This window comes from Dermacentor andersoni, chromosome 6 (genome assembly GCF_023375885.2).
Source record: "Dermacentor andersoni chromosome 6, qqDerAnde1_hic_scaffold, whole genome shotgun sequence".
NCBI classification, from domain to species: Eukaryota; Metazoa; Arthropoda; class Arachnida; order Ixodida; family Ixodidae; genus Dermacentor; species Dermacentor andersoni.
In genome coordinates this window covers 79,065,500-79,078,121 of record NC_092819.1, presented here as the reverse complement: position 1 = coordinate 79,078,121, position 12,622 = coordinate 79,065,500, and the positions used below count along the sequence as shown (strand labels likewise).

Sequence of the window (12,622 nt, the reverse complement as noted above, 5' to 3'; positions counted from 1 at the left end):
TTTAGTTTCGGTTGACGGAAAGCGATTCAGTTCCGGTTCAACTCCGGAGCCAAAAAAATAGCGATTCAAACCGGCTCGAACCGGTTCAGGTTCATTTGCATAACCTAAATATAATAGCAGGAGAACAGCACAAATTTATTTTGTACAAAAACTCGACGCTTGTTCTAAGCTGAACTGAAAAATTGCGCCTGTTTGTTCTTCGGACCGCACGTAGTTACAAAAGAATTATGCAGGTCCAATAGCAAGGCTGGAATATATCTGAAGGGAAGCTTTATTTTGCGAAAAAGAGAGAGGAGAGCATATTGACCAAACGCAGAGTCCTCCGGCTTGTTACCTTTCTCATGGGGAAAGGGAAGAGAAGAAAATAGGGGACTGAAGAATAATGATCAGGACAGCCGGTAGAATGCGATTATATGCGCGTTTGTTTTCGAAGGACCCGTTCACAGCCTTGAATCTATGGCCTGTGCTAACTAAATATTATGAAAGGGCCTACACGGCTCGCTTCAGTGATATGTCGGGTCAATGGTCCAGCACGTAACACTTTTCACTGAACGACATGTTGTTAGTTGGCGGCGAAGAGATCAATGCCTGTCGTTCAAAGTCCCGCTGGGGCCAAGCCACACGTATGTACGATCCACTGTCTCGAGCACATATTGCGCGGCGAGTCCGCGCGTCGGATGCGGATGCAAGTATTGTCGCATCAACAGAACACCTAGTCTGCCCGCTGACACAGTACGCTGAAAACAGCACTAAGGACGCTGCTATATACTATTAAAGTTATGGGAAGGTGGTGTGCATTTACCAATGAGGTATAGCATGGTTGAGCCACAAGTGCAGGCAATGCATGGATGAAAAGCTCCAGAAAAGGTGGCAATTTGAGTCGAAAGCCGTTATGTTTTTTTTTTTTTTTTCAAAATTGTAATGTTCCGGTTCAGTTCCAGGTGCAGCAAAAATAACGCCTCCCCCACCCCCTCCCTCCCGCCGGTTGCCGGTTTTCAGTTCAGTGGTGTGTATATCAAAGCTTTGTCCTGTGCCTCTTTTCCTGTGTCCTGGGTCGCGCGCTGTTGACATTTCTGCATGCCTGAATAAAATATTGGTGAATAAGCGTTAGAGAGTATTTTGTCGACGTACGTTAGCAGCAAAACGCCGCACATGTTGAGCCAGCGTAAAATTTTTCAGTACCCTTGAGCCCAAATGCGTGCTGGGTGCCCTCTAGTGGACGCCTTATAAAGCTCGAAATCCCCCCCCCCCCCCCTTTTTTTTTAAATGAGTTTGATCTCACTTCGGCGCGGGACACTCAAATGAAAGGTTTCTGTGGCGTCATTGTTAAACGGTGGTGTTTTCAAACAGGAGGAAACTGCTACAGAATTAACCGATACCCACTTGGCATACCGAATGTTTTCCTTCAACAATAGCATAGTTTTACGCCTGAGCGCATTTCGAGGGCGAAAGCTGTCTAATAACGACCGGAGTATCATAGAGAAATGAGTCCCGCAGGAAACGTTCCTACGCCGCAATCAAGCGAATTGACCTGGTTCCGTGTGAAGTTCACACATGCACGCCGCTCTGGAACGCCATGCCGGGTTCGCATGCTGTTGTCCACATCACGTGATGCTGCGCTTGGCATTAAATAAGCCCCCTACAAAGAAGAAAAAGGAAGTGAACTATTGCAGTATACCAGCGGAGAAGCATTCCCTTTTTGTGTGCTTTCTTTTAACGAAGCTTTCTTTGCCTCTTCCTCGAGGTTTGGAATTCATATGCTTCCTCGCGGATGTGCCACTGTGACACAAATGCTATAGAAGTTGCGACATATTCGCGGTGGTTAAACAGAACAATTACACGAGACTACACGCTGTACAGCATGGTTGTCTACGCATCGCCGTTAGTTGCATAGCGTTTGTATAACGCTTCACTAAGCGTTCCATTCACAAAGACTGCAACTTGTCGGCTGAATCTGCATATTTAAAAAAAAATCTATAGCTGGATAAATGTATGCCGCCGTACAGCTTACACCCAACTGTGCTTATCGCTCCAACTGCCACAGGAAAAAAATTCAATTTAATCTTTGGGTTATTTCTCAGTAACACACAGCTTGGTTGTGATATAAGCTGAAGTGGGAGGACTATACTTCGCACGACATGGGGCTCTTTCTCATACACACAAGCCTTATTGGTAAACAAGTAATTTCTTTCTTTCCGGCTTCATGGAAATGCGGCCGCCGCAGATGTGAAATCAAAGTTCCGGTGGCCAGCGAAATGATTACTTGTTCAAATTTACATTTCCATCCTAGCCAACCATTCCCAATGATCTGTCCATCGGAGTCACTCAGGTAATCAGACAGTTTACTTTTACAAAGCTAACAAATTATTTATTAACGCACGTAGTACTCCGCAGGCGCCGGGGTAGCTTCGTGGCTGTGATGTTCCGCTGCTGGTCTCAGGGTTGCGATGATTCCCGGTCATGCAGTGTAGCCACGTTCCGCGGGAGGCTATTGAATACGAAGGCAAAAGACCGCAGTGTACCGAGGGTGCACGTCTTAAAAATCTGATGGTCAAAATTTGTTCCAAGAGGTCCGCTACGGCGTCTTCCATAGCTCTGGTGTTACTCCGTGGAAGTTATACGCGAGCCATATATCATAAAATACTTCGCAGACCTTACTGCGCGATCTGCCACGTCATTGAAAAATGAATTGTTGCCATTATTTGGTTGTAGATATACGAAGCACATTGTTTGGTTCATTCAGGAAAGCGGCAGAAGGGTTCACATGCCACTAGGCCGACTCAGGTGCAGAAGTTCAATTTTATTGGTCGATGTCATGACAGGGCTTCGTGGGGACGTTCTCTAACGTGCGCCGAATTCTTGGTGCATGTGCGTTCCGACGTTGCGCCCCGATCGACTGCAGCCGTCTTGGAAAGCAACATATGCCAGTGTCAAAAACGATGACACCAGCTTAGACGAAAAAAGCTTCGAAGTCACTTTTAAAGAGTTAATTAAGAATTTAAGGTGTAATTCTTGCCCCATGAATACGTAGTCGGTGGAGTTAAAGGCCCGTCCCTTGCTCATGCAACAAAATATAATCGCGATGACCCAAACAAAGTTTATTCACAAAAAAAAAAAAAAACGCGAATAGCGTGACACTTTTGTGGCTGCGGCAACAATGGGGCTTGCGACCGCTGAAATGTTCCTCTCGCGTGTTTCTGCCACCCATAATTTGACCTACAAGTACCACTCCAAAAGACGAAGGCGAATTCGAGAACTGCAGGGCACACGCTCTTATATATAAAGTTGCAGTTGGCACGGGTTGTTTGAAGTCTCTCTTCCCACGACATACTATCCCGAGCGTTCAAAGTGCGCGCTGCCTCGTCTGTTGAGCGTGGGGCGAGAAACTGGGAGAGCTATCGAAGTACACTCCAAGGCCCTTAGTTCACTGGGCTCTTGGCAGGAGAACGTCTTTAATGCAATAAGGAAATATGATCCTGTCAGTCTACCACGTGAAGCTTACGATTTTCGTTTTTGATGCGTTTATGATGAGCTTGTTTCCAGCGCACCATGACGCAAAATTCGCGATGTCCTTCTGAAGAGGCGCGCAATCATTGATATTTTGGTACAGCTTTGAAAAGTTTCACATCGTCAGCATATAAAAAAAAACTGAAGAGTTTTGAACGACTACCGAACCGTCGTTAATAAACAGCAGGGAAACAAGAGAGCCTATAGGCAGACTCTTGGGAAAGTCCACTTGTAGCCGCATAACGTTCTGACGACTGACCATTTACGCTAACGTAGCAGTACCGGTCGCATAGGTAGCTTCTTATCAGCGCTGTGATAGAATCGTGCAAATCCAATCTTGTCAACGTTTGAAGGAGTATTTTGTGGCATACAACATCAAACGTCTTACTGAGGTCAAGATAAATGACATCCAGCTGCCCTTTCTGATACACTGCTTGAGAGGCATGCATCATGAAGCTGACGAGCTTAGTAGCTGTGGAGCGTCCCGATATGAGACCATGCTGCTGAGGAATGCTACGAAATGACACGAATGATACGAATTATACAGAAGACAAAATTATTAAGTGCAGAGTTGACTGAAATAATTTAGATGCTGCGCATAGGATAGAGATAGGCCTTTAGCTACTGGCAGCAGTTTTTACTCTGGGCTTAAAGACGGGAATGACCTTCGCTGTTTTCCAAGCCTTTGGGAATGTGTTCATCTTTAAACCAGAATTAAAAATACAAGTAAGCACTGGAACAAGCAAGGCCACAGGCGTACGTCTTAATCAAACAGGCTGAATGTTACTGGCACCACATGACAGAATAATAATAATAATTTATTTATTCATGAAGTTGCCACTATCATCGACCCACTTGCATTCAAGCGATTCATCGAAAATATCCCATTGTAACTTGCATCCTTGTTTGCCATTAACCATCCACTCCCTCATGTAATGTCTCAACAAGAAAATTTTTGAGGTAATAAATAAATAAATAAATAAATAAATAAATAAATAAATAAATAATAATAGCAACTAATAGCTTAGAAATGAGCGTAGTAAGTTTTTCACAGGCAACCACACTATCGTATATTCTCTTTATATATATATATATGTGCGTGTGTGTGTATGGGTGTGTGTGTGTGTGTGTGTGTTTTAATAATACATGCGCCTTCTAAGCACCTGTAACTTTTTCTCTACTCTCAACTCTGTCTCTCTCGATGACGAGCGCAGTTACTTTTCTTCATAACCTCGAAATCAGCGAAAGTTAGCTCCAAGCAAGCTCTCCGCAGAAGAGCGAAGATGCGCGCATTCGCGGCGTCCGTCTTCGAGGTGGCGGCACCTGCAGTCCCTGCTGCCTTCGGAACTCTCGCGCCCTCTTCCGAGAACTGGCCCGGGCCTTTCTTCTGTCGGCGCCCTCGCGCAGATACGGGATACCCCGAGTGTACCCAGTGGAGGACGATGCGACGGCTCGGCAAAGATGATGCCGCGCGCAGTTGAAAGCCCTGCCACACCACTGTCCCCTTGGGATGGCGGCGGTGACACCCCACCCGGCTTCTTTTTCTTTTGCGAGTGAGGCTGCGCTCAATCACTTACGCACGGCATCTTCCGTCAGAAAGAACAGGGGCTGGAAAGAGATAGAACGAAGGGGATGGAAAGAGGGTGCACGTAAGTACGAAGAGAAAGCATAAAGAATGTGCAAAAAGAAAGAAAGAAAGAAAGAACGATAAAAATGAAGAGAAAAAGAAGGCGAGAAAGTAGAAAAAATGCCATGAAGGAAAACTTAGAAAGGGAGAGGCTTGAAAAGTAGCCGTCCGCAGCCTTTCTTTGAGCATGAAATGGGGGATGCGGAGTTTTGCCGAAGGCGGCTGCGGGCAGGGTGGGAGCGAGGCGTGTATTGTGAAGAGATGAGCCTTCACCCCATCCCCGCTTCGAAATGCACACGCACGCACCAGCAGCGGCATCTCTAAAGGGAAAACCGCAAATGAGCACGACGGAAGGGAGAGAGTGAGAGAGAGAGGGAGAAACGTTCCGTAGTGAGAGACAGACGATAGGTCCGAAACCAGCGCCAAGGTCACGAGCAATTGCCCGTCCGACGGAACGCACAGGATACTTCAATCAGCGGGAGACCACGTGGCGGCAGGGGCGCGCGTTCCCTGCATTGTTGTTATTGTCCTTCTCCCGCCGACGACGGCGTGGCTTTGCATTGCTCCGCGAACAAAGCCGCCCACGCGTACGCTGCGCCTCTCAGGGACGTAGATTTGCAGTTGACTGTGGGGCGACGGGAACGCGGGCAGGGCACTGCGGAAGCCCTGCGTACGCACCCGCCCGTGTGGCTCTCAGCGGCTGCGACGCACCATTGACAAGCGCAAAGTCGCGGGTTCGACTACCGGCAGCAGAAGTCTCGTTAGAGCGCATAACGCCAGTTGCTCGTGACTGCAATTACGCATAAAGGGTGGCTCATTTTGAAGGAATGCTTTAACATGGCGGAATAGTGTCCGTATGCGAGATGTGTGCTCTATGGAACAATCGACTCATGTCATGTTCTGGTCTCGTGCATACCGTAATGTGCCAGGTTCGGGCTTTCAGTTTGAACAGCCGTGCTGGGACAAAGGAGTCCGAGCCGCTGATGTAAATTTTGGTTGAACAGGACTCGTACAAAAGCGACAGCGAGACAACGAACCTTTCTTTGGCTTCATTGTCTGTTGGCCTCACATTGCTGTGACTAACGAAAACCGAGCCCCTCGGTTCCCCTTCTCCTCGTTCAGTGAGAGGGCCAGTGACGGTCGTCCAGTCTTCTCTTTGGAACGCGCACGTGCAGCTTTTTGTAGACGCGGGTGCGAAACGTTTTTTTGTCTACACTGCTACAGTTTTCGCTGTCCCTAGCCCAGGGTTATGTACGAAGTAGAAAACGTATTATTAAGAACGAACGTTCCTGTAGGTTTACATAACATTGATATTGAACCTTGCCTCAAAGCTATGGTTTGATCTGTTGATCAGTTCAAGTCTCCAAATTCCAGCGAGCCCTTTGTCTCGTTTGATGTGGATTCCGCGATCTTGTGCCGCGAGCACTGCAATTAAAATGCGGCCGGCGCTTCGACCTCTGGTGACGAGCAAGCAGTGCGGGAGCTTGCAGCCGCGCAAACATTGGCGGCTTGTACCGACGAAAGTCGCCGCTGCGGGCAACATGCATCGCACTAAACCAGTAAATACAGCCAAGTACACCGCGTTCTACGTCATCAATGACCGGACCAGGTATTGTCGATGTTGGGCCGCACACACGTGGGTTATCTAAAAGAATAAATACTAATACTACTAAAAAGGAAAATGCGACTTGTATTGTGTCTATCTGGAGTAATCGGGCTCGTCGATGAACACATCGGTGAGCCGATGTGTTCCACGCTCTTGCGCCAAGCAGCACATGGGTAACATGCAGGGCTAAGCTTCTCGAAGACAAGAAGACTGCACGAAGACTTCATGTCGCGGATGTCGTTTGCGTGCGCGAAACCGCTCGGCTGTTGTCCGAGACAGGGCAGCATCTCTTGGCTCGCAGAAAGAAGAAAAGCCGCAGTTTCGTCCGGCAGGCGAAGCATTTGTGGTGATAGCAAAATATTAAACAGCTACACGAAGTTCGCAGTATTACCGATCGTGTAAATCGCAGTAAACATTCGCTTTATCATTGAATTGCCAAGAACGGGGCTGCGCACACGCAGGTAAACTTGGACGGATCACATTCGATGACCGCGAACACGCTGTCACAGCAGCGATTCAAAAGCACATTTCCCCACGAACGTATATATATATATATATATATATATATATATATATATATATATATATATATAGAGAGAGAGAGAGAGAGAGAGAGAGAGAGGGAGAGAGAGATTTCCGATCGCCGGACAAAAACGCACCGTCTCCTCGTTCCTCCTTACGCCCGCACCGGCCTATCACGGCCATTCTCGTATTTACCCGCCCGTATAATCAAGCACCGAGGCCTGCTCGTTCGTGCTGCACACAGAGTCTGAGCACGACAACATGGCGCTGAACTCCATCATGGCAGCGCCAATACAGCGACTTGGATCGACGACCTCGGCTTCTGACGCTAACAGAGCAGCTCTTAGAGGGCCGCGCAGTTTCGTCGAAGAGAGCATCAGATCGGACTGTGGCTTTCCTCGGGGGTTTACTTGAGCAGCTCGAGGATGGCGTACTGCTAAGGTACTAGTGAGCGCGAAGGAAGAGAAACGTGTTCGCCATGGCCGTGCAGCTAGGCAGGCCCACCCTCTTTCTTACCCTCGGCATGTCCGAGGTCTCGCCCTACTCGAACACATCGAGAGTCAAAGAGTTGGTGGAGGGGCAGCACCACAAGATTGAACTTGGCCATAGCCAGCTGCCTGCGAAATGCATCGCATAAATTCGATTCCCACAGTACGTGCGATCTGCGTAATTTTAACTCAGCGAGTCTGGTTCAGAAATGCCACAGCAGAGTGAAAGCTAGAGTGCCAAAGTTTCAAAAAATGAAATAAGAAAATAAGCATATTGCTTTATTTGTTTGTTAGAAAATCGGTGATGTTGCGCGTGCCGGAAGATTGGAGGAGTCCGTTGTCGCAGTCTCTGAGCGTAGCTGCTCGTGCTCCATGCCGAAATTTCGAAGGCTCATAGTTTCAGAGAACTTTGTGGAAACATGAGCACGCCTATTTTACGGAGCCGTCATTAGGCAGTGTGCAATGGGCGCGCTGACGCCTGGCAATAGCTCACTGGAAATGCATTCCTTGCTGACACCGGCTCGCACTGCTGCGTACGCACGTATACGGTGACAGGCGTTTTTTGGTCTCGAAGTGAAGTTAAAAAGACGTTTGGGACTGACAACGTGTGCAGAAACGTGCGGCCGTGCGCCGTGTCGTCCCACTCTTGACGTCAGCGAGGTGTCGACGCGGTCGTATTCCAGGGAACAGGATACGCACTACTGTCCCGGCGTCTATCCTTTCTCTGAATGCATCCTCCTTTTGTGCGCATTCTAGACTGCCAGCTAGTGTCTGGGTTTCTCGAGTTTCACTCGCACGACGCGCGTATGTAGCTCGCGAGCGAACTGTTATCTCAGTGATTTGCCTGTTTCTGGTTCATATGTGCCCCTTTGCACCATCGAATAATAATAATAATGACATTTGGAAGGGAGCACGTCGTTTTGAAAGATTAGGTTTTAGCTCCACAAGTTCTGTAAAAGAACACACGAAATTTGCCAAGCTTTCTTTACTATCCTCGGACTAATGCTTCTCGCGGATCACATCTATTCCTCACGTAATTCTGACACAATATGGTCCCATGAATGCAGCTCAGGTTTGTGAGCTCAGGAGCCAGATAGTGTAATATAGCGTGGAGGGCGGGAGAACAACAATGAATGTATTTCGCTAACCAATGCTGATGAAGCAAAACACTCTAAGTTAGCGCTAGATTAAATTGAGTGTCAGTGGGTGTTGCAGCTGCGGCCTTCAGAGTGGCCCTTTATCTCCGGGCATTTTCGGAAAACAGGAACATGCGCAACAGGCGAGCTGCGAGTAGCTGGAAACAGGCGTGGCTTCTAAGGGAAAACAGTGGGTTGTGTTATTGTCTGATTGCGCAAGAAACCAAACGGCTTTTATAGACGAAGTAGAATAGACTTTCAAGCTCACATGCAGTGCTTTGATTTTTTACCGGTAACCATTTCTTGTTTATCGGGTTATTAGTGCTATCCAGTGTACAGCTGTGCACGGGCTCGGGCCGGCCCTAAAGCCCGGACCCGGCCCGGCCCGCGGGCCGGGCTCGGGCCATTCGGAGATTCTCTTACTCGGGCTTGAGCCAGGCCCGGGTCGGGCCCGGGCCAAGGAAGCCACGCGTACTCAAAACTTGCTCTTCTTGCTAAGAGGCTGTTAGCCATTCCGGCCGCCAGTTCAAGCAGTGAACGAAACTTCAGCGCTGCCGGATTCATAATGCAGGAGCGCCGCACTTGCCTTAACCCTTCATCAATGGACAACTTGTTATTTTTGCACAATAGCTTAGAATAACAATTCTGTGCGCGCGCTGCATCTGTATATATTCACGATTTTGTCATATGGAATGCAAGAGTTCAACATTATAAGGTCAGTTAAATAAACTGATTTTCCTGATTTTGTTTCGTTTTGTGTCGGCGTCGCCTTATTGCAGGTCGGGCCGGGCCCGGGCCGGGAGAACATAGGCTTCTTTAGCGTCGGGCCGGACCGGACCGCCTGTGGTAGTGTAGGACCCGGGCCGGGCGCGGGCTCAGAATTGCGGCCCGTGCACAGCTGTAATCCAGTGACTGCTCGACGCAAGAGGCGTATATTTGTATCCGGAATTTCTTGAACGGGAATGGAGCCCAAACACATTGGCCTCGGGATAGATCCCCAGACTAGGACAAATCTTGGCGTCCCTGAAGTCCAATTAGGCATGCCTTATTCCGGGTTAACAAAGCACGCCTATGTAACTTCATTTGCATAGAGGACGACATGAACTTCATAGAATCGTCCCAGAGAATGTATTTTCTCATGTGGTTCTGATCCTGCAAGCAGACCTCGATAACGTCACAGTGACGCTCAGCGATCACCTCTGAATCCCTCTAACGGTACACGCGCACGCACACACGCACACGAAGTAATAAATAAATAAATAAATTCTCGCGTGCAACAAGTTGCACACGAGAATGGCCCACATTGTCCAGGATGCACGCCTCGCTGCCGAACGCGCCCTGCACAACTGTCCCCGGACCGAGACCGGTGAACTTGCGCGCAGCACAGCGGCGGATGACACCAGCTTTCAAAGCGGAACGTCCAATCAAACGGAACGAGAACAGAAGCACGTTTGCTCGTCCTTTTGCTCGGCACAAGCGAACGAATCGTGTCCTGGCATATGCGAGCAGACGGGGACAAAATTTCGCGGGATCTACGAGGGCGTGCCAAATTGCGATCTTCCGCCCTCTAAAGCATGCGCCTATTTTCGTGATCGTGTGCCTGCGAATAAGCATGACCCAAAGCTTGCTTGGTCACAAGCACGCGATCACAGATTGCGCAAAATTTTGTCTCCGGCTGTACGTATGTTGGAATTTGCCCTCAGGACATTGGGGAATATATACGCTGTGCTTCAAATTTTATATTTCAGTGCGACAGCATTACAGTGCTTGCCGACAGGCACAAAGCTTTGATAAAGGTATACGCAAGGCCCTCTAACACGAACTATCAGTCCGCATGACTCCGAAGAGCCCTATACGATTCCTATATAGTGCAGGCTTACGTGTCCCGAATGGCAACAGATAGGACGCCGTCAGCCATCGTTCATTCTGTTCCTTGAGGTTGGAATGGGACTGGGGGCTTTGTGCGCGTGCATGTGGGCGAGTATGTGTTTTTTCTAGCTTTAAGAAAAGCAACACCGTTGGCGTCGCCTTTTTCGCTCCACCGTGCAAGAAAATAGACAGCTTTAGTTGGGCGACCGCAGCAGCTCTGCGTATGCAGCAAACCTACGGAGGCGTCAGTGCGCATGCGCAGTACGCAGGAGCACGCACGGTATCTTGCGTGCGCCCGCAGCTTTTCAAAAGCTGCGTAGCGTCCGCTGCGGGCTCAGCGGCCTTTGCGGGACGTTCTCGCGTGTTCTAGCGTTTCCACGAGAACGCATTTTTCAATATCGCTCTTGCCGAAGACATGACTCCGGCTTGTGATTTGACTTCGTGGCTACTGATATTGGCTACATAGTTTCAGAAGGTGGCATATGGCGACGCTAAGTAGCTTACTACCGGTTTCTACGCGTGCGAGTGAGGAATCCCCTTGTCAGCTTTTGCGTCCGGCTAACTGTAGGCAGTAGCAACAGAGAAAAATCACCTCAGGTCGCGATAATTAAACAGTAAGGAGTACTCATTATAGAAAATGAAAGTCTGAGGTTTCGCGCCTCGCAAACAAGGATGAAAAACGCTACAAATAAGAACCAATGTCAACTTATTCTCGAAAAGTAAAGAAGGCGGTGTAGGTCTGGTCGCGTCGAGATGGCACAGCCACCGAGGTGCAAGCATCTGTTGAGGGTCACACGTTCCAGGCCAAGAAGACGATGATAGCCTCTCAATAGCGACGCGTGCAAAGAAAGCCGGACACTCCAATATCGATTGCTCAAGTGTCTCACAGGAACCACAAGAAGCACACGACGCTGTCTACACGTTTGGAAGTCATCGCATATTATTCTTTAACGAAGTGTTGTTTTGTCACGCCTGTAAATGCTTAAGGGATTTAAAGACGGTGCTTGAGGTTCGACAACGTCGTTGTGTTGATCGAGCTGTTTCGTTGAGCGTATGTGTGCGCCCTCTGTCGGTCCCCCCGTCGCGCTGCACCGAATCTCCGAGACGTCGTACCCGTTCCACCTCAGCGCCCTTACACGCTCTTCTCTCTCCCCACATCCTTGAGCCGTTTCGGCCATCGCAAGCGTGCACACAGTGGAGCTAAGATTCGCCTCCCACTGCAACTCACGAGCAAAGAGGGGGCGGGGTTGCATCGGTCGGCATTGATTAATGGTAGTCCACTGCAAGCCGGGCTGCGCCAGCTCCAAAAGGGGTCTATATTATTCGGCGCTGCGCTCACGGTTTCTTTGCTCGGCGGTGAACGATCTTCAGGCGCTGCGGCTCGATTAACTCACGCGCCATTCCGTGAAGACACGGGCGCTGGCCAGCGCAGTCGTGCGCCGCATAGCAGCAGTTGCGTGCAGCGTGTGACCAATCCACCGAACTGCTCCGCAACACAGGTCATCGTAATTCTCTCTATCTTTGTCCCATTGGTTCCTTTGTCTTGTCTCATGAGGCCGTAAACGCTGGTGCTCTCAAATCCTCCTAATTTGAGCGAATATACGAAGCAATAAAGGCGCACCCTTCTATGCTTTCAGTGGCTAGGAATATTTTATTCCACGTAAGCCTATGAAGAGTCCGTTGGCACAGGCTTCGTGCTAGTCCAGACAGGAGCGAGGAGGCAGTCACTGCTCCGACGAGTCTCCTGCTGCGGGCAGTAAATGGCGCGGTCTTTCTGGTAGCGCGCCGTTTCGAGGTCACGGCGCGCCCGTAATTATGATTTACCGCTAAACTTTAATGATCTTCGCAGCCATTAAGGACGCGCTTG

At 49.1% G+C, this 12,622-nt stretch overlaps 1 long non-coding RNA gene across 1 annotated transcript in view; it reads left to right on the top strand.

Moving 5' to 3' along the window:
* The window catches only part of LOC140218759 (uncharacterized), a 145,384-nt gene that overhangs the window by 60,464 nt on the left and 72,298 nt on the right, over positions 1 to 12,622 (top strand). The gene's annotated exons all lie outside the window — the stretch shown is intronic.